Source organism: Apium graveolens, chromosome 7, assembly GCF_009905375.1.
Source record: "Apium graveolens cultivar Ventura chromosome 7, ASM990537v1, whole genome shotgun sequence".
Classification (NCBI taxonomy): Eukaryota; Viridiplantae; Streptophyta; class Magnoliopsida; order Apiales; family Apiaceae; genus Apium; species Apium graveolens.
Window position 1 is genome coordinate 40,811,804 of NC_133653.1, and position 22,157 is coordinate 40,833,960.

General features: G+C 35.4%; 1 long non-coding RNA gene across 2 annotated transcripts; it reads left to right on the forward strand.

Moving 5' to 3' along the window:
• Positions 1 to 16,891: 16,891 nt before the first annotated feature.
• Positions 16,892 to 19,810, forward strand: LOC141675080 (uncharacterized). Of its 2 annotated transcripts, none has more exons than XR_012555882.1 (3): positions 16,892 to 17,086; positions 17,172 to 17,229; positions 19,661 to 19,810. It is a non-coding gene; the product is annotated as an uncharacterized LOC141675080 (long non-coding RNA). The 2 variants fall into 2 exon arrangements; XR_012555883.1 differs by lacking the exon at positions 19,661 to 19,810 and adding an exon at positions 17,508 to 17,696.
• Positions 19,811 to 22,157: the final 2,347 nt, after the last annotated feature.

Here is a 22,157-nt window from a genome sequence, read left to right on the forward strand (position 1 = left end):
CACAGTACGCAGTAGTTGGTTGACTGTTAAGATTAAGTATTGATAAGGGAAATGGAACTCGTGACAACCCGAATCCCCGACCCCGGATTTGAGGGTGTTACCACAGAGCAAACGAAACGTTACTTACCTCAGTTACGCAAAGAGATAATTCATAAAGATACATATATTTAAAGTCATTACCCGAATTCGCGCAAGTGTGTCCACTCCCCCAAACTTAATTAGTAACCCATCAAACAAGAAACATCTTAAATCTCAAACATCTCCACGATTCCAATTTTGATCATATATGTATTTAGCATTTTGACTCTCTAAATGATGTTATCTTGAAAATATAAACTATAAAGTTGTAAAGAATAAAAAGATCTTTCCGAAAAGTCCAGAATCATCTAATTCTGACTTACGATGAATTTTCTATGAATTTTGTAAGATCGCTGATTTCTGCTGAGAAGAGCCCTACGAATTTTTATAAATAAAAACAAGAAAAACGAATAGGGTGTATTTATAACGTTACAAAATATTATTAATTAACCTAAAAGTTATCCCTATTAAATTTTGATCCAAATTTTAGGCCCATTAGTCTAAGTCAATCTTAAATCCTAGTCATTGTCTAATTTTAATACATTTTTCTATTTTTCTACTATAATCTAATTCTAAAAACATGACCAGATCTGAACTTAGAATTTTTGTCCATGTAAACAATATTTTCATGGAAAACACAAAGCACGAAAGTTGTAAAAACAAAAAGACCTTTCCGAAAAGTCCAGAATCAAAGAATTCTGACTTAAGATGAATTTTCTCCGAATTTTACAAGATTATTGATTTATGCTAAAAAGAGCCCTACAAGTTTTATGAATAAAAACTTGGAAGACGAATAAGGTGTATTTATAATGATACAAAACCCTATTTCTTAAATTACAAGTTATCCATATAAAAATCTGATCTAAATTTTAGGCTCATTAGTCTAATTCAATTTTAAATCCTAGTCATTGTCTAATTTTTGTACTTTTTTCTATTGTTCTATTATTAAGATAATTCTCAAAATTAAGGGATATTATATTCTACCCTCCGTAAAATGAATTTGCTCCCCAAATTCATAATAATCCCTCACTCTAACAAGTTCGCCTACCCCATAATCTACCGAAGGTCAAACTTAAACTATGATCTATAGGAGCACATCATAGGGAATGTACTAGTCCCATACCTAATACACTCTGAAAGACAGCATGCTCTTAATACCAACTGTAATAGCCCGCATTTATGGACTATTATTTATAAATTAAAATGAATAAAAATACAATTTACTAATCTAAAACTCGATTACAATGGTTACTATTACAAAAGCGTAGCTAACGGAAAACCAAAAGTCAATCTACACCAATCCTAAGTCCTCGATCGCCAATGCTATCCAAATCGAATCTTACACGGAACCTAAAATTGTAAGTAATGAGTTAGAAAGCTCAACAAGAAAAATAATCGATCCAACAAGTAGGTTATGCAACATATACACATATAACAAATATGGTAATATATACGATATACATAACAAAGACTTTTGATACATATTTTTATTCTTATTCGATTCACATAGCACATAAACAATAATAATTCAAAACCAATAACTCATGCCACAACCACTACAACCCGATGATAACGATCCTAAATTTTCTAAATACTGTCACTACAATCTAGTGACTACGGTCCTAAGTTCTTATTAGATATTTTCATAACCATGGCATAAATCAGAAATGAAAAAACTATTGTCTAGACATTACACATATATATAACAATACATATACTATAACACATAATACTTTCAAATATATCATCACTTAGCCCATGTTTTATAATCAAATATACATGCATAACATACAATTTTGAACACACTAGCAAGATTGATCGAAAACTTACCTCAAAACCTGACCAGATCTGAACTTAGCCCATATTTAGATATTATTTTGGCCCACCTAGTGGGATCGATTAGTTTTTTCCTGGGCTATGTAGCTCATTACTTACAATTTCAGATTTCGTCTATGATTCGAGTTGGATATCATTGGAGTTCGAGTACTTAGAATCAGAGTATATTGACTTTTAGATTTCCATTAGCTGGGATATTATAATAGTGCTCTCTATAATAAATGTTAGGATCAATAATTGGATTTTATATTTTAGTTTCGAGTTAAATTTAATAGTTCAGAAGTGCGGGAAGTTACAACTGCTATTGAGTAAATGAGTAGGCTTTCAAAAGTGAAGGAAAAACTTGAAATTGAGAAAAAAGAACTAGAGCTGCAACCTGTAAGTCTGGAAGCAGTTAGACAAGAAAATGAATATTTTAAAAATAAGTTGAAATGTGCAGAGAAAGTAGAAACTGTGTTGAGAGATAAAAATGAGAAATATGATCTTAATCTTAAGTCATTTAAAAATGCAACTCAACTGGTTGGTCAATACCATAAAAAGAACAAGCCTTGTGCTAACATAACTATTATATTGGACTATGACGCTAATTCATCTCAGAAGAACAATCAAATTGATAAGGGAAATGAAAGTGTTAGGTCCCGAATTATCGTAGAAGGGGGGTTAAATACGATAATCACTAAATTAAAAATTCTTTTGAATCTTTAACGGATATAGATTTAGTGTTCGGTTAGTGGTTTCGTGTTCTTGAGAGGAATAGTATTTGGAACGATAAAAACAAGGAACACAAGATATTCGGAGAAATATATATTCGTATATAAATCCTCGAGGGGTGTTACTACACTCTGATAAATAAATTAACCGGCTACAATCTAAGAACAATAAAGTTCCTAGCTTCTACAAAGATTTACAAATCAAATCCTATACAATAATCTAGCTTTTAGATTTAATTACCGGGTAACGATTATAATGCCCCTATGAATATACAAGAATTAAATCAGGCATTATAACGTTACTCTGGTGAGAAGTTAAACGGATATACAAAAAGCTTGAGCTTCTCTATAAATCTTTGCTGCCATTTTCACTACTCTCTTGGGAGAGAAGATGAACAGAATGAGTGGATCTTCTTCTGCTGCAAAGTGTAGACTTAATATCCAATAATGTGTGGCTGAGGATTATGTGGCGACCCGGATAGGCTCTGTGGAGACTGAGTAATATTATGTGGTGACCAGGTGAGGTATATTTGCTTGTTTATAATAAAGCATGCATTTGTGGAGACACAGGAGGGGGGAAATGCCTGTGGCGACTACACTACTAGTTAGTACATATATATGTACTTAGTAAACAAAGAAACACTTGACACCTTATGTGGTGACCTGTCACCCCTTGTTTCCTTTTCCTTTTTTTTTTAATTTTCCTTTTCTTTTATTTAGTTTTATTTTTCTTTTCTTTTTCTGTTTCCTTTTTCTATTTCCTTTTTTTCTTTTTCTTTTTTTTCTTTTTCTTTCTTTTTGTTTTTCTTTTTCTCCTTTTTTTTTCTTTTTCTTTTAAGTTTAAATTGCAACTAAATTTAATTTATAAAATAAACTTAAATATAACTTATATAAATAAACTAATTTAGATTTATAAAATAAACTTATTTAAAGTTTATAAGATAAATCAATTTAAGTTTATTAAATAAATTATATTAAAGTCCATTAAATAAATTTTTTTAATTTACTATTTAAACTTTAAGTTTTGCCACTCCCCTGAGCTGTTTAGCTGTATACCCCGCGAACATCTTCTCATACTTGAACAGATAAATATTCAATCCAAGTACGTTCCTCAACTTAACAATCCTTCTATAAATAATACCCAAATTCCTTTCACGAGCTGTTGACGCCTAGTGCAACGGGTCTGGTTCACAGACGACTAACCCCGATTCAAGTCTTCGTATTATAGCCTTGATTAAATTGTTGATTGTAACAACTTTATCGCTTCAGACGCTGACTGTCAATAAACAAATGTACTTGTACTGAATCCTTTATGGTACTTTAGACAATGTCTTCATTAACCTATATCTATACACTCTCTTCAATTCTTCAGATTCCTATGCTTCAAATACTGTCTAATTTCAATCAATGCCAATATACTGAAATCTTCCGGTAGCACTTGTATACTGAATCTTCAACATTTCTGAAACCTTGAAAGTCTTTAACCTTTGTTCTTCACTGAGGCATGATCATATTAATGAACTTTTTTCAGAGACATGTAAACAGACTTCAAGCTTTCTTCTAATCTTCTGATTTTTTATATTTTCCTTGTCTTCATTCTTCCTGATTTCTTGTGTAGACATAGTATTATTAACCTGTCCTGTTCTAGTGTTGTTATTGTGTTGAGTTATCATGTAACCGTTCATACGGCTACGCAGTCTCACCAATAATCTCCCCCTATTTGATTGTTAAACTTAACAAACAAATTAAATAGAGAGGATAAATCAACTAACAACTAGAAAAAATAATGTACCAGGACTTGTAAATCATGCTACTAGTTTTCTGGATCAAAACTGCATTTCCAGATTTCTCGAGTAACTGAAATGAAAGATGATTGTTCCTCTAGCACTGAACTGATCTTCGAGTAGTTTCATCTTCATTTCCTTGGTTCTTCAAATCTCTGCCAGAAAATACTTCTCAGTCTTGAAGTAATCATCAACAGCTTCTTTTGTATAACCACATTTAATGTTGAGAAGCGCATATCTCTCTTGCTTCTCCCCCTATGAGAATCAACTGCTTAAAGAAGATCACCTTCGTTTACCACCTCTCCTGTACAATAGGATCCGCAGATAAAAAACCAATGGTACTCCCCTTTTGGAAAACAGCTTCTCCCCTTATGAACAATAGTGATGAACCAAACCACTTTTTCTGATTACTAGGAAATCACCTTGTGTTTTACCATCTCTCCTGTACAATAGGATCCTTAGTTACAAACAACAATGGTGTGGTGTGGTGTATATGTGCTTTACCTTTTTTTCTCCTCCCTGCTATTTCTCTCCCTTAGTTGAGGAATCCTCCAAACTATTATATAAGCTTTTATTTCCCACTTAGAGAAGGAATGTATGCTATTGTCTGAAGGAGTTCTCATATTTTACTTGGATGGAAAAGAAATAACAAGTCAAAGTCTAATCAACCATGTCCCGTTAAATGCAGCAAGAATGACTTCACTGTTGATCCTCATGTTCACCAATCTTCCCAAGTCCTTATACCTCCCAAATGTGAGATCACCAATTGTTACCAATTGTTAGCTCCCAACTGGTTAGCTCTCAAAGTATTCTAATCCAACCTGTAAATGTTAGGTTTCTAAGAGTTAGGTTCCAATCATAAACAGAATCGAGACTCGGAGTATCAAGAACCAAGTTTAAGGAATGGGAATGGGATATGGTGTTTCTCTTTCTTCCTCACTGTGAGTGTGTGATTCTGTTTTGTGTACCTCACATGTGTTTCACTCTTCTCTCTACTCATGTTTACACTCATTCTCATAAGTTGTTAGGTCACACACACTGTAGAAGGGGGGTTGAATACAGTGTATATCACAATCAAATCGAATTCAAAGAACACAAGTAACAGAAAACAAACTTTATTAAACTCTGTTATAATGTGGAACTGTCCTCTCTCAGTGATGAACAAATATCATGAGAGCTGCTAGGGTTACAATGAATATTATTCTCGATAATGATAACACTATTAGTGTAAACCCTATGTCTGTGTTTATATACTACACAGTTACAAGATGATCACTAATTGATATGGAATATAATTCTACTTCCTAAAATATATCAATCAGTTATCTTTTCTTCCAAGTATTCTATTCTTCATAGAATTCCTTCTTCATGCATATCTCTTCTTGCATTTATCTTGATCTTCTTTCCTTTCAATCAGTCGCCTTCCTTATCTGAAAGTCTCATTATGTCCTGATATTATCTCCTAATAAATATCTCCTGAACCTTAAGTACTGATAACTTAAGTTCGGTCTTCAGTATAAGTGCTGATTTCCAGTTAAGTACTGATTTATCCTGTTTAGGTAAAATCTGAAAACTAAACACAAATCATATTAGACATGACATTATCAAATATATAACAATCTCCCCCAACTTGTAAATTAGAATAATATACAAGTTTAACAAATATTTGATGATGTCAAAAACATTAAGTACAAATGCATGAGAATTTGACTTGATAACTATAACTTACAGTCCTTAAAGCTTTACCAACTTTAACTTCTGATAACAACTTCAGTCTGTATACATATCAGAATTTGAGCAGTTCTAGATCTTGACTTGGCTTCACTTTCTGATCTCTTCAATATCAGGAGTTGTTCTGAGATAGTTTTTTAACAAACATCTCTCAGCATATCTGAGTTCATCAATCATCCTCCTTTTAGCATCTTTAAGCTCTGCAGTATCTTCACCAGTTTGGAAGATAGCATATCTGAGATCATTAATTTTTGCTTTTCTCAACTCCTGATCTAGTCTGATGACATAGGCTTTGTCATACTCTAGATTGAATTCAAGTCCCTTAATACCAAGATATGTTCTGATCTTTGTAGTATTAGGCTTCATATCAACAATATCACCCTTGTGATCTCTATACTTAGGACAGTATGTGTTGTCAGACTTCACAGAATAAAGCTTCTTATGTCTCTGAATTTGAGTCTTCAAATAATTTGCAGCACTTTCTGTTAATCTATTCTTCACTTGAAGTTAGAATAAAACATGTTCTAGTTCCTCAAAATACTTCAGTGGTATAGCATTTTCTCTTATATGGTAAACCCTTCCATCTGTCATGAAATATAACAAGATGTGTTCTTTCAAGAAGGTATGGTAAACCATCTATACAGATTCAAGCTGATTCAATCTTTTAGGAGTTGCTCCGACACCTGGTTCACTTAAGGAAGTTGGATCATTGGTTGTGTTTTGCACTCTTCTTTCATCAGCACTACCCAATCCAGATTTATCTCTTGCTTCCTGTAATAACCCCAATTTTTGGAAATTTTTGAAACCCTTATGAATAGTGTTTTTGCTGAATGAGAAAACTTTTCATGCCACACTATGTAGGGGTTCTGTTATGGATATTCTGAGATTTTATTAGTACTCTATATGGTATATAAGTGTATGTAAAGATCGTCAGAATCCAATTCCGAACACTTTGATTTTTCCCGAAAATCTACCAGATACAGAAAGAATTGAGTATAAGGTAACAGAATAAAAAGGATTTAAATTCAAGGATTATAAGAGAGGATCATGAAAGGAATATAATGTATTGAGAAAGGTTAAAGAAACCTAAGTAATAAGATCCCGGGTATGATCCCTCAAACGATAAATGAAAACGAAAGTTAAGTGAACCGTATAGCAGATCAGCGGTTATTAGGCAAACAATTAGGAGTTAATCAAGGAGGTTAGGGATGATGATGTCATCAAACCAACAAGGTGTGGACAAGTGGAAGCATTATGACATGTGCAAGATGACATAAGCATGACAAGGGGTTTTGTTTTGTTGGTTGATTTTGGGCCATGTAAAATTTACCATGGTAAAAAGCTAAAACATTATCCAAGGCCAAAAAGGAGAAGCAACCAAGCAAATATCATAAAACACAAAAATTAGAAGTTGACTTTCCCATTTCAAGAAGAAAGCTCTCGGCTAAAACAAACCCAGCAACTTCAAACTGCCATATCTCCTTCAATACTCACTCAAATGTTGTGTTCTATAGCTCGTTGGAAAGGTATTGAGATATCCTACAACTCTTGTTCACAAGTCTCTTCCAAATAAGCATGGTAAGACCCTCATTTTTACAGTTATTTAAATCGGACTTTTAGAAACTTCAAAGCCTAACTTTGTGTTCTTGATTTCTTTGGAAAGATCAAGCTTGTAGGAGGCTCCCTAAGGCTTCCTAGCAACTTAACACCTCCCAAGGAAGGTATAAATCTTCACACCCTTTAGTAATAAGTTTGAATGTTGAAGTTTGGAGATGGTTTGGATGGATGAGTAGTAATTTGAATGATAAGCATGATTCGAGCTTAATTGTTAAGTAGTTTAGTTAAAGTTGGAGATGTTATAATATATGATTGGATTGAGATCCTTGAGCTTATTATGACTGAAATCAGTAAGCGCAAAACGAGCGTTAGAGTCTGAGTTGGTTAGAGTATATATTTACAAGTGACTTTGGTTTAATTCCAACTTACTTGTTGTTTATAGGTTACCAGACTCGTCCCGAGCCATTCGTAACCCCCAGTCGCTCAGGCAAGTTTTCTACCCGATATACTGTTGTTGTGATGTAAATATATGTATATGCATTATCTTGTGATAGTGCATGATTGTTATTAGCAAATTTTGCGATATATTGGAGTATGCTGATATGGTATATATGCATGTCTGTTTCGTAATCTGGTTATCTATCTGTTAATTTCAATGCTTATAGTTGCATAATACCTATGCTAGAAATAAGCAAGTAGTTGCGTATACCCTTAGTATAGGGGATAAAAGGTGAACATATTTCTAAACCGGGAGTCGATGTTCCCGAGTATATTATATATATATATATTTATATATATGGATATAGTTTTTAAAACTATGGATCGAATAAGGTTTATTCGATACCTTTATTTTACTTAATTGAATATTAATTTGAGTATTCATTCGAGGGCTTATGACTCAGTTTATTTTATTATTTGAATATTATTTGAATATTCATTCGAGGGCTTATGACTCAGTTTATATTATTATTGAATATTACTTGGATATTCATTTGAGGATGTATGACTCCTTTATTTTATGAATATTATTTATAGTATTCATTCGAGGTATTATGACTCCGCTTATTACTTAATAATATTCTTTATTGTATTAAAGAATAAGGTGTCGATAATCAAACTTACTTTTGATTATTCAAATAAAGATATTACTTTCGTATAAGTATATCTTTGATTATTTGCTATTCATTTCAAGTATAAGTTTTAATACTTCTACTTCAATTATTTTATAAAGATTATTCTTTATGGGAATATTATTTAAATAATAATATTCAGACATTTTCTAAATATTCCGGGGACTGATTTACTTCATTAAATCAGCTTCACTCCAAACATTCTTAAAAATGTTTTGCGAGTCTTCAAAATAATTTTTTTAAAAGTTAGAGCGGATCCCAAAACTCATTTTTTTTTAAGATCCTCCTTTCGAAGGGGATTTAAATACTCGCTCAAAACCTGAGGGATCCGGCTCTGTGGTGTGTTTTATATTCGCAACAAGGTTGCTGTTTTGATAAATGAATTGATTACTTACCCAACACTCGGGAAGTAAAATTCTTGGAACAAGTTAATCCATTAACAGGCATCGCCTGGGAAATATCGGTGAGTTCTCCTTTCCAAATAGATACGACTTCTTGGTGGAGCCGTATCAACAAGTTTCTACTTGGGGAAAGTGGGGACAAGCTTTACGTTTCAGAGTCATGGATTTCATCTGAACTAGGAGTGGCGTAAGTGGCCGAGTAGCGCCGGCCCAGCCTTATTATATTGGCCCAAATGGCCTGGAAGTTCCGCTAAGGCGGTCCATTCCTTAGGAGTTCAGTGTTCGGTTGACAAGTAAATCCGACAGGTTCTCCTCTACATGTAGAAAATGGTGGGGTTGTACTACTACGACTGATCATCGTAAGTTGTCTTCCTGGCGCGGCAAACTCCCGTAATGAGTTCATCATCCAATTGGATAATTTCTGCAACACTACCCAGAGCACTTCGATAGAAAGGCTACGGTTGGGCGATTGTTGAGTGTTGGCAGGGTCAAGTTTTCAAAATGATGTTTATATCAAATGAAGTATCTCTTAACTTCATTTTATTTTGATAATATTTTAAAGATTTAATCTATTCAAATCTTGCCTTATAGTCTCATCTATGTGATGAACTTTTGAAGCTAATTATAACTTGAACGGTGGTAGTTCAAGTAGTATTTGGGAAAGATATAAGTATATTGGGGTATCTTGTAACTTCATCTTTTAAACTTATATCTAATTAATAATTGTCTTATGAATGACAAAGATTTTCAGAAAAACGTTGAGACAAGGTTAGATATATGAGATCACCTTGCAACGATATTTTTTTTATACAGTTATACACTGGGACTTTGTGTATATTGTGCATGGAAGAGGACTTCTAATATTTTGAAAAGTATATATGTATATATATATATACTGAATATTTTGCGACTTCATCGCATTAAGATATCAACTTGGTTCATTTCTTTTGACCAAGACTTTCATGAGTACTATGAGAAGGCTCATATATTGTTAATCATTATACATATTATTTTGGTGGGCTTGCTGCTCACCCTTGCTTTCTTCTTTCATCACACAACATCAGATAGACAAGATGAACCGGACCAAGCTCCCGATTCGCAAGAGGTTAGGAGACGTTCCGCAGTTTTCTAGAAGCACCGATGCCGCCATAGCTGAGGTAGGAACTACCAATAGGCTAGGCTTTCAACTTTTGATGTATCAGATTATGTATATTTATGAATTGTAATAATGGCAAAGAAATGTAAATTTATTCAGAAACCTGTTTAAGGTGTATTGGCATATAATTGTGGAATAAAACGACTTGTGATTATTTTTGGATATTCATCTCTGAGACTATAACTTGTGGTGTGTGTGTTTATTATGGGGTCACAGTACAGAGTAGTTGATTATTTATTAAGATTGGGTGTTGTTAAGGGAAATGGAACTCATGACAACCCGGATCCCCGACCCCGGATTTGGGGGTGTTACAGAAATGGTATCAGAGCCAAGCGTTATAAACCTCAGAGATGATGGGACGTTAAGATAATAAGTTCACTAAGATAATAAGAACTCTTGCCAAGTTCATAGTCGGACTACCTAACGTAGTACTGACAGTTAAAACCCTTATGGGAACCCTTATAAATGTAGCGATAGAAGCGTAGTTCGTTATCGTATATGGTAGCGGGACTCCGAACCCTGAAGTTGAGGAACATCAACGCAATGATGTTTTATTACTAATTGGAGATCAGATTGTGGATCCAATAGAGCGTCCTAACGCAGGACCGGATGATGTTGATATTGAGGATGTAGCGGTTGAGGATGTTGTCCTAGAAGGGATAGTTGCTGAGGAGGATCCCATGGAGGATCCTGACGAGATTGGATAAAGGACCACTGATGAATTGATGACCCTGGTTGGGTCGACTACCAGAGGTAGGATTGGCCGGTCACTACCAGAGGTTCGTTCAAGTTTGTAAAGATAGTAGCCCCTTTAACGCGGCTTACTCGTAAGACTGAGAAGTTTGAATGGACAGAAAAATGCGAGAACAACTTTTAAGAACCGAAGCAAAGGTTGGTGACGTTCCCTATGTTGGCGTTGCCGGATGGAAAATGAGATTTTGTGATTTGTAAGTGACGCTTCGCATAAGGAATTAGGGTGCTTCTTATATAGCACAGCAAGATAATCGCGTCTGCGTCAAGACAATTAAGGGAATTTAAAATTCGATATCCCCACCCATGAGCTTGGGCTCGTGGCAATAGTTTTGCCCTAAAGATTTGAGGCACTACTTGTATGGAGAGAAGTGTGAGATTCACAAACCATAGGAGCTCTAGTACATTCTTACGTAGAAAGAGCTCAACATACGCCAGAGGAGGCGGTTAGAGCTAATCAAGAATTATGATTGGGAGATTCTTTATCATTCGGGGAAAGCCAATATGGTGGCTGATGCCCTTAGTAAAAAGGAGAGACTCAAGATGATAATGTCTTTTGGAGAGTTTATAAGAGATTTTGAGAAAATGGAAATAGTAGTGAAGGTAACCGGAGCCGGTACCGAAAAGCTGTTTGAGATAGCAATACAGCCCGAAGTATTGGAAAAGAACATATTGTGCCAGTAAAAGTGATGAATGAAGGCAGAGAGCCAACAAATAGGTATGAGATTAATACCGAGAGTGATGATAAGGGAATAATGAGGTATTCCTATAGAATTTGGGTTCCAAAGGTTTAAGAGCTTAAAGATGAAATCTTAGATGAAAGCTAGTTTGAGGAATAAGAGTTAGAGCAAACCCTGAACGTGATAGTCAGGGAGGTTGCCACCAAGACAAAAGGAACCCATAACATGATGAAGTGGAAAATGAGGATTTAAATTATGTAAGATGACCCCAATTATGGGGAGTAGGAAGAAATATTTAGACTGAGGAAACAAAAGTCGAGTAAGGACAGGAGACCCGAGATGGTACCCCTATACGGCAATTCATGGACCTGTCTAAAGAGAACTTAGACTATTATCCCCAACCACCACCCTGAGGAGACAGTGCGGTGGGAAATTCTTTCATGACCTTTAAGTCGCTAAGCTCTCAGAGTTCCAAGGAACAAGCTGACCCAGTCGAGGCAAGAGCCTGGCTAAAGGAAATAGATGAATCATTTGAGATTCTAAATGATTGACGAACCACAAAAGACTGTTTTGTCACTTACCCTCCTAAGAGAGAGACCACCCGCTGGTGAAAGGCCAAGGAAGGCACGGAGCAAGAGATTATAATAAACTGATTTAAGTTCAGTCAATTGTTTTCAGGAAAGTACTTCCCAAGGTTATGGAGATAGTGTAAAAGCTTTAGAGCCAGAACAAAGGCAGATGAGTATGATGAATCATGAATCTAAGTTGTAAAAGTTGTCAAGATTCGTTCTGCGGACACGAATCCAGAATGACGGGATGTTTGAAATCAATACTTATGTTGTGCTAGTTCATGAAATAATGATAAGAGAAAGGAAAATAAAAAGAAACTGAAGTGGAAAGGAATATAAAGGCAGTAGAGTTTGAGGAATGATAAGGGAGTTGGGTATGAGGAAACCCTAAAGACTCGTAGAAATAGAAATAGAAAAGTAGGTAATCGTCCGGATGAGAGTGATTCACCATGAGTTAAATTGATGGTTGAAGGTATAAGAGATACATATATTTTATCCCCTGTAAGTTGGGAAGATTCGAGGAAACCTTGAGATAATTCGAAGGATAAATAATGAGACGCGGATAGACTGAGGAGACATGAAAGTAAGAAATTAAGAAAATTGGGTGAAGGAAGTGACCTTCAAGAAGGTAAAGTGTAAGACCGGTGGCATAATACCCAGAAAGGGAGACACCAGATATGAAAGATATCCCAACATTGAGATGACTGTTGAGATAAACAACAAAAGTAAATAAGGAATTATTAAGAAGAAGTTCACGTTGAACATGACCAGTATCTTCCAGAACATCCATGTTATCATTACCAAATCAAGAAAGAAAAGTGGATGACCATTGTTATCTTTTGGAGGCCATATGGATTGACCTCAATTTGAATAAGGATGTTATTGTGAAATTCGGCATATACTATCGAGGTGGGAATGATTGAATAAGACACCCTTATCAGGGATATATGACTTGATTTATCCATGGAAAGATGCATGTACCTTTTAAAGGTGGAATTAAGGATAGAACATCGGTAACTTAAAATGAATCCTAGGGGAATGCATAAAGGTTGGCATTTCACCCTTAATAGGGATAGTATGAGTTTTGACAGTATGAATTGGAAAGGATTAAGGTAACAACAACCTTTAAAGAATCAGTGGAGAAATTTTTTCAAAAGTATATAGACAATGATTCTAGTATTAGTATATGGTATTTTGATATGCCCTGTATCTAGGGAATACAGGAGGAATGATTCAAGGATAACCTTAGAGGTTTTACAAGGAGAAAGGTAATATTCAAAATTCTCAAGAATAGAAATGTTGATAAAGGAAATATGACGTAATTATAATGATGCCAAGTGGGGCACGTGTTAAACCACGAGAAGGTATGGATCGAACCAGTAATGGTCGAAGTTGTTCAGGGCAATTAGGACTTGAGATAAAAAGATGTTCTAATTATGATTGAGAGTCAGTCGTGATAGTGATTAACCTCTAAAGACTGAGGCAATAACTTATGGAAAAATGGTGATATTTTTTTTTTACTCATCAGATTTTAAGGAAAACATCTTCACATAAGCTGTGATTGAAATGAGGTAGAAAATTTATTTGGAGGTGGTTAAAATGACATTGACTGTAAGGAAATTTTACTATCAGGAAAGGCCAAAGAGGTGGCCGACACTTTAAAGGTAAGAGGATAATTATAGGCGCTTGTGCCAAAGGAATACAGTGATGATGGTTAAAGCTATGAAGGTTGTATTATGGTTTGGAAGATTGACATTCCTTCTGATGACTGTGCAATACCCAACCGTAATAGTAGTTGGTAAAGGTTTAATTCGTGTAATCGCCATGAGCGGGCTATCTATCTCAGGAGATACTATCTTGAGATAAGCCAGGACCATGTTTCAAAAAGGACTAGACGAACCATTGAGTTAAGTCTTCTATTTAAGGCATACGAGTAAGAATGGTATTAACCTGCTATCGTTGCTTTGACTGAAACTCTTCTGCAATTTTATCTACTTCATGTCATGAAAGTACGTCAAGTTCAGGAGTGTTCTTCATGAATCATGAACGGTGATCATGTTACCTCCTTAGAAGAATTAGATACGAGATATATGGACTCCGTATGGTTAGCTATTAAGACTTCATGGAAAATGAATGACTACAGTAGGTCAGTGGTGGACCATAGTAATGCAGCAATGATTCTGCGAGTAATGAGCTGATTACAACCGTGAGAGTTGTATTGGAATGGATGTTGAGATTGAGTACCACTAATCGGGTCGTGGTAGTGTATAAGTTATCATTGATAGACTAATTAAGTAGAGTATCTACCTATTGAATATTTATTCCCTCTTATCAATAGAGAGTCGTATTACTATAGGAGGAAGGTTGCGGTGCGAGCATAGAATCCTAGTAACAGTGATATATAGAATGAGATCCCAGATTCGATTTTCGATGTCGAGGGAGTTTCAAAGGTGATTGTGTATAAGCTCGAGGAAGAGCATGGGTCCATAGAATGATGGACGGGATAGCGAAAATATTTAGGAATGTGAAATACGATGCTATAATACTTGATGTTGATATAAATACATATATGTTTTGTTCTCCTATGACAAACCTCTATAGTTCAGGGGTAGATTCCAAGCCAGATATTTTGTGGCAGTATATTTTTATATATATTTACAATTCTCTTCAATTCGTTCTTTTCTCTTCTTTTCATTTCATATAAACTGAGAAGAATAACCCTTCTAGAAGGGGAGGTATTGCCGAATGACTATCTATCTGTGTGATAGAAGCCGAGTAGGATACCAACTATTGTTTAATTGTTTGTCAAGTACTAAAGGCTGGCCACCTTCTGTACTAACTATGCAATGTAACAAGTGTTCATGATCATAGTGATCTCTCAATGAATTCTTTTACTTCTATATGATCAAGCTTTCAAAAATAGAAACAGCTGAAAAAGGAGTAGTAAAGATATGGTGGTATTCGGAATGGAAACACATTCGTGATACTAAGGTTGACGTGGTTACTAAAAGGTTATAGAACGCTAACGAGCAAAGGTATAACCAGTATAATATTAGGAACGGAAGGTAGTAGCGATTACGAACTGGAAAAGAATGGGTATTGAGAAGCAAAAGCTCTAATGCTAAAAGCTATAATGAGAGTTTGTGCAATAGACTTGAAAGAAATTAGAATGATCACTTAACACGGATTGAGTTTTCTTACGACAATAGATCGTATGTCAGGTATCGAGATGTCGTCTTATGAGATCCTTGAGGGAAGACAACGTCGATCTCCCTTATGTTAGGATGAAGTTGTAGAGCGCAAGATGCTCGGACCAGCAGTGGTCCAAAGGACCAAGGATTTAATAGATTTAATCAGAGGACGGCTGGTAGTAGCCCAAGATGGACATAAGAAGTATGTTGATTTGATACGAAAGGACAAAGAATAGGAAGTAGGGGACCTAGTGTTGTTAAAGGTATCCCCTTGGAAACCATTGGAAAGGATTGATGAGATTTGGAAAGAAAGGAAAGCTAAGTCCACAATTTGTCGGACCCTTGGATATATTAAGAAGTATTGGGAAGTTAGCATATGAGCTAGCCTTACCCCAGAACATGTAGCAAGTCATAATGTGTTCCACGTATCAATGTTACGAAAATGTAAATCGGATGCCAGATAAATAAGGGCATATGAGCGCATAGATATGCAACCCGACGTAACCTATATGGAGCAACCAGGAAGGGTTATAGATTGAAAAAAAGAACAATTACTTAGGAAAAGGGTTATCAAACTAGTCAGAGTTTGATGGTAGAACCACAATGTGGGAAAATTTACTCGAGAGTTAGAAAGTGCAATGCTAAGAGAGTATCCCTATTTATTTTCAATTTGATTCCGGGACGGAATCCTTTTAAGGAGGGGAGACTGTAATAACCCCAATTTTTGGAAATTTTTGAAACCCTTATGAATAGTGTTTTTGCTGAATGAGAAAACTTTTCATGCCACACTATGTAGGGGTTCTGTTATGGATATTCTGAGATTTTATTAGTACTCTATATGGTATATAAGTGTATGTAAAGATCGTCAGAATCCAATTCCGAACACTTTGATTTTTCCCGAAAATCTACCAGATACAGAAAGAATTGAGTATAAGGTAACAGAATAAAAAGGATTTAAATTCAAGGATTATAAGAGAGGATCATGAAAGGAATATAATGTATTGAGAAAGGTTAAAGAAACCTAAGTAATAAGATCCCGGGTATGATCCCTCAAACGATAAATGAAAACGAAAGTTAAGTGAACCGTATAGCAGATCAGCGGTCATTAGGCAAACAATTAGGAGTTAATCAAGGAGGTTAGGGATGATGATGTCATCAAACCAACAAGGTGTGGACAAGTGGAAGCATTATGACATGTGCAAGATGACATAAGCATGACAAGGGGTTTTGTTTTGTTGGTTGATTTTAGGCCATGTAAAATTTACCATGGTAAAAAGCTAAAACATTATCCAAGGCCAAAAAGGAGAAGCAACCAAGCAAATATCATAAAACACAAAAATTAGAAGTTGACTTTCCCATTTCAAGAAGAAAGCTCTCGGCTAAAACAAACCCAGCAACTTCAAACTGCCATATCTCCTTCAATACTCACTCAAATGTTGTGTTCTATAGCTCGTTGGAAAGGTATTGAGATATCCTACAACTCTTGTTCACAAGTCTCTTCCAAATAAGCATGGTAAGACCCTCATTTTTACAGTTATTTAAATCGGACTTTTAGAAACTTCAAAGCCTAACTTTGTGTTCTTGATTTCTTTGGAAAGATCAAGCTTGTAGGAGGCTCCCTAAGGCTTCCTAGCAACTTAACACCTCCCAAGGAAGGTATAAATCTTCACACCCTTTAGTAATAAGTTTGAATGTTGAAGTTTGGAGATGGTTTGGATGGATGAGTAGTAATTTGAATGATAAGCATGATTCGAGCTTAATTGTTAAGTAGTTTAGTTAAAGTTGGAGATGTTATAATATATGATTGGATTGAGATCCTTGAGCTTATTATGACTGAAATCAGTAAGCGCAAAACGAGCGTTAGAGTCTGAGTTGGTTAGAGTATAGATTTACAAGTGACTTTGGTTTAATTCCAACTTACTTGTTGTTTATAGGTTACCAGACTCGTCCCGAGCCATTCGTAACCCCCAGTCGCTCAGGCAAGTTTTCTACCCGATATACTGTTGTTGTGATGTAAATATATGTATATGCATTATCTTGTGATAGTGCATGATTGTTATTAGCAAATTTTGCGATATATTGGAGTATGCTGATATGGTATATATGCATGTCTGTTTCGTAATCTGGTTATCTATCTGTTAATTTCAATGCTTATAGTTGCATAATACCTATGCTAGAAATAAGCAAGTAGTTGCGTATACCCTTAGTATAGGGGATAAAAGGTGAACATATTTCTAAACCGGGAGTCGATGTTCCCGAGTATATTATATATATATATATTTATATATATGGATATAGTTTTTAAAACTATGGATCGAATAAGGTTTATTCGATACCTTTATTTTACTTAATTGAATATTAATTTGAGTATTCATTCGAGGGCTTATGACTCAGTTTATTTTATTATTTGAATATTATTTGAATATTCATTCGAGGGCTTATGACTCAGTTTATATTATTATTGAATATTACTTGGATATTCATTTGAGGATGTATGACTCCTTTATTTTATGAATATTATTTATAGTATTCATTCGAGGTATTATGACTCCGCTTATTACTTAATAATATTCTTTATTGTATTAAAGAATAAGGTGTCGATAATCAAACTTACTTTTGATTATTCAAATAAAGATATTACTTTCGTATAAGTATATCTTTGATTATTTGCTATTCATTTCAAGTATAAGTTTTAATACTTCTACTTCAATTATTTTATAAAGATTATTCTTTATGGGAATATTATTTAAATAATAATATTCAGACATTTTCTAAATATTCCGGGGACTGATTTACTTCATTAAATCAGCTTCACTCCAAACATTCTTAAAAATGTTTTGCGAGTCTTCAAAATGATTTTTTTTAAAAGTTAGAGCGGATCCCAAAACTCATTTTTTTTAAGATCCTCCTTTCGAAGGGGATTTAAATACTCGCTCAAAACCTGAGGGATCCGGCTCTGTGGTGTGTTTTATATTCGCAACAAGGTTGCTGTTTTGATAAATGAATTGATTACTTACCCAACACTCGGGAAGTAAAATTCTTGGAACAAGTTAATCCATTAACAGGCATCGCCTGGGAAATATCGGTGAGTTCTCCTTTCCAAATAGATACGACTTCTTGGTGGAGCCGTATCAACAAGTTTCTACTTGGGGAAAGTGGGGACAAGCTTTACGTTTCAGAGTCATGGATTTCATCTGAACTAGGAGTGGCATAAGTGGCCGAGTAGCGCCGGCCCAGCCTTATTATATTGGCCCAAATGGCCTGGAAGTTCCGCTAAGGCGGTCCATTCCTTAGGAGTTCAGTGTTCGGTTGACAAGTAAATCCGACAGGTTCTCCTCTACATGTAGAAAATGGTGGGGTTGTACTACTACGACTGATCATCGTAAGTTGTCTTCCTGGCGCGGCAAACTCCCGTAATGAGTTCATCATCCAATTGGATAATTTCTGCAACACTACCCAGAGCACTTCGATAGAAAGGCTACGGTTGGGCGATTGTTGAGTGTTGGCAGGGTCAAGTTTTCAAAATGATGTTTATATCAAATGAAGTATCTCTTAACTTCATTTTATTTTGATAATATTTTAAAGATTTAATCTATTCAAATCTTGCCTTATAGTCTCATCTATGTGATGAACTTTTGAAGCTAATTATAACTTGAACGGTGGTAGTTCAAGTAGTATTTGGGAAAGATATAAGTATATTGGGGTATCTTGTAACTTCATCTTTTAAACTTATATCTAATTAATAATTGTCTTATGAATGACAAAGATTTTCAGAAAAACGTTGAGACAAGGTTAGATATATGAGATCACCTTGCAACGATATTTTTTTTATACAGTTATACACTGGGACTTTGTGTATATTGTGCATGGAAGAGGACTTCTAATATTTTGAAAAGTATATATGTATATATATATATACTGAATATTTTGCGACTTCATCGCATTAAGATATCAACTTGGTTCATTTCTTTTGACCAAGACTTTCATGAGTACTATGAGAAGGCTCATATATTGTTAATCATTATACATATTATTTTGGTGGGCTTGCTGCTCACCCTTGCTTTCTTCTTTCATCACACAACATCAGATAGACAAGATGAACCGGACCAAGCTCCCGATTCGCAAGAGGTTAGGAGACGTTCCGCAGTTTTCTAGAAGCACTGATGCCGCCATAGCTGAGGTAGGAACTACCAATAGGCTAGGCTTTCAACTTTTGATGTATCAGATTATGTATATTTATGAATTATAATAATGGCAAAGAAATGTAAATTTATTCAGAAACCTGTTTAAGGTGTATTGGCATATAATTGTGGAATAAAACGACTTGTGATTATTTTTGGATATTCATCTCTGAGACTATAACTTGTGGTGTGTGTGTTTATTGTGGGGTCACAGTACAGAGTAGTTGATTATTTATTAAGATTGGGTGTTGTTAAGGGAAATGGAACTCGTGACAACCCGGATCCCCGACCCCGGATTTGGGGGTGTTACACTTCCTTTCCAGCAACCACTCTTACTTCAAAACCACTTGTTGTAGTCTTCAAAGGTTGAGTTTGTTTGGCTTTAGTGAATCCTGGTAGAAGTAACTTTGAGGATTTAACATGAGCAATGTCAGAGGTTTCATTTGACTTATCTTTTGATACCAAGCCAACTTGAGCTATGTCAGAGGTTGCTTGCTTCATAGTTATATCAGAACGAACTATATCTTGACTCTGAACAACTTGAGTCATGTCAAAGGTTATCTTAGAAATCTTCCTTGAAGTCAGAGTAAGATTAGCATCTTCATCAGAAATTTTTTCATCCATAGGAGGCACATAAACCTTTACAGGTTCACCAACTTTTTCTTTGCCCTTGGACCTTGGATCTATCTTTAATTATGATTTAGCCTTAGTTGCCTCAGGATTTACCCTTTCTTTTATCACAATGCCTTTGGTCTTAGGAAGTTTCTTTTTAACAACAGAAGCTTCAGATTTGGAGTTGACTTTTTCTAACTTAAGTCTAGCTTCCTCTTCCTTTAGATTCTCAAAGTCCATTCCTGGATTTTCTTTCAGAAATAACTGTCTTGAAATTTCTTCATCAAGTTCAAAAAGTTCATCAGAACTTATCCTTTTACCAGTATCAGAAGTTATTCTTCTCCCAGTATCAGAACTTGTTCTATGACTCGTAGTTCCAGTTCTACTTGATGAGAGACCTCTACCTTGACCATGACCTCCACCCATTCCAGAGTTTCCCGGGTCATTACCATCATCCTTTCCCTTCAGTGTCTTAACATGTTTGCATTTGGACTTAATTACTTTCTCCCCCTTTTTGGCATCAGCAGGTAAAAGATGAGAGACAAGAAATTCCACTGAGGATTGGATCTCATTGAGTTGATTTTGCTGAGAAGCTTGATTTTCAAAAATTCATCAATCTGAGACTGTTGCTTCTCTTGGGTTTTCTCAATGTTGGTAATTTTGTCAAAGAAAGGTTGGAAAAACCTTTTTTTGTCCAACTTGACAACTGTATCTTGCTGATTTAAGGATTCTTGAATCTTGTCCACCTTGGCCTGAGTTACAGATTGTTGACCTTGAAGGTGCCTTGTACTAAGTGCAGTAACTCTTAGCTGTGTTTTGAAATCATCATTAACTAGCATCTCATCAGCTTTTGCCAAGTGATCAGCAAGAATCTTTTCAGAAGGAACAAAGGTAATTGTGTTCCACTCCTTAGTCCACTCCTTTCCTCTAGGAGTTTCACTCCAAGGTACTGGTGCTTCCCCTGTAACAAACATTTTGACTATCTCAGCTTTTGAAGGAGCTTGTAGAGGTGCATGTCCAGAAGGACCAGCTGCATCAACATTTATATTTGTAGCAGCATTACCAGTATCATCAACATTTGCAGCATCATAACTTATAGAGTCAACATCTTCAGCATCCTCTGATAAAAGAACAGTATGAGAGGTTATGGAGGCTTCAACATCAGCCTCTAAGTGCTGATCTCCAACTATGTTCTGATCAACAACCATATTCTGATGCTCACCTAAAATCTGATCTTCAGTATCTAGATGCAGAGAACATGTTGTAGGCAATTCTGGAATAAAATCAGCATCAGGAATTGGTGTTGTTGGTGGAGTGACTTGAGTTGGTGGAGCTTCTAAGTACAGAACCTCAGGCACAATCAGGTTATGATAATCAATCTCATCACTTGTGCCTGGGTCTTCAGTAGGTACTAGTTGAGTTACAGGAGACACAGGTGGTGTAGATACTTTATCTTGAGCAGTTTCCTGAATGGGTGACAATGGAGGTATAGATGCAGTAGCTTCAGCAAATTCTGGCTCTTTTGAGATCAGAGATTTCTGATCTCCTTCCTTAGCTGCTGCTTCCTCATCCTCTGAAACTGGCTTAGCCCTGTCCATGTGAGCTCTCAGTTTCTTGTATCTCTTTGAAGGTGGAGATACCTTGGGAGTGTTATTCCCAGTGGACTAACAATGAGATTTACAGAAGGGGGGTTGAATGTAAATCTCAAAACTTTTTCAAGTTTTGAGCAGTTTCTAAGGCTAAGTGTTTTTGAGAACAAGTGTGTGAATTGCTTGAAGCTAATACAGACAG